The sequence below is a fragment of the Camelina sativa genome, chromosome 11, assembly GCF_000633955.1.
Source record: "Camelina sativa cultivar DH55 chromosome 11, Cs, whole genome shotgun sequence".
NCBI classification, from domain to species: Eukaryota; Viridiplantae; Streptophyta; class Magnoliopsida; order Brassicales; family Brassicaceae; genus Camelina; species Camelina sativa.
In genome coordinates this window covers 9,796,265-9,796,757 of record NC_025695.1, presented here as the reverse complement: position 1 = coordinate 9,796,757, position 493 = coordinate 9,796,265, and the positions used below count along the sequence as shown (strand labels likewise).

The following is a 493-nucleotide window of genomic DNA, read 5'->3' as shown; positions in this document are numbered from 1 at the left end:
ACGGGACTCTGACGGCCGTCACATGTCGACCACTCCTTTTTGGGGCGAAAATGTATTTTGTGTTTTCCCTTTTGGCTTTGGGGGCTCTAATTAAGTAACGACGAACGTATTAGCTTCGGATCCGAACCAACCAACGGTTTAGATTAGTTCGGTTATTTCAACGGATGAGATTCGAGTTTCGAAATGTCTTTCTTCTATTTTAGGCTTCGAGATCTTTTTCTTCTTTGTCTTTCTCAAAAGGTGAAGCAGCTCAAATACTGTGTTCTTTGTTTTGTTTGTTCAATCGAAAAAAAAAAAGAAAAGAAAAGTTAAGATCTTTGTGCGATGGCGGAAGAACATAAACACGATGAATCTGTGATCGCTCCTGAGCCAGCTGTTGAGGTTGTGGAGAGAGAATCGTTGATGGACAAGATATCGGAGAAGATCCATCACGGTGGTGATTCTTCTTCTTCGTCTTCATCGTCTGATGATGAGGATGATAAGAAGAAGAAGA

General features: G+C 41.2%; 1 protein-coding gene across 2 annotated transcripts in view; it reads left to right on the top strand.

The window, feature by feature from the left end:
* The window catches only part of LOC104722649 (reticulon-like protein B1), a 6,899-nt gene continuing 6,613 nt past the window's right edge, over positions 208-493 (top strand). The window contains exon 1 of one of the 2 annotated variants that reach the window (XM_010440851.2): positions 208-313. The gene's annotated coding sequence lies outside the window, so the exon portion shown is untranslated. The remainder of the gene's footprint in view (positions 314-493) is intronic. The other variant, XM_010440850.2, reaches the window with a different exon arrangement.